Genomic DNA, 327 nt, shown 5'->3' with positions numbered 1-327 from the left:
GCAGACATTTTCTCCAGGGGAGCTGATCTCTGTCAGCTGGAAATCAGTTGTAAAAGCGGGAGATCCCCAGCCACCACCTGGAGGCTGGCAGCCCTAAATGTTACAGAGAAGTAAGGGGAAAGGCACATTTTTATAATGAAAGGTGCCGGACACTTTTAAAAAAACAAAACCTGGGATTTTTAAAAACCTGATACTCAGATTGTTATAACATTATAACCAGGGGTCATTTCCTGCAGGAGCGCACAGGAGCGGAGCTCCGGCAGTAAAGAGCCCAGGGGGCGGGCACATGCAACAAGCCCCGCCCCCTCCTCCCACCAGCGCTCAGAC

This window comes from Gekko japonicus, unplaced genomic scaffold (assembly GCF_001447785.1).
Source record: "Gekko japonicus isolate JY-2015 unplaced genomic scaffold, Gekko_japonicus_V1.1 scaffold4415, whole genome shotgun sequence".
Lineage (NCBI taxonomy): Eukaryota > Metazoa > Chordata > Lepidosauria > Squamata > Gekkonidae > Gekko > Gekko japonicus.
The sequence above is the reverse complement of the archived record's forward strand: the minus strand, read 5'-3'. Positions refer to the sequence as shown.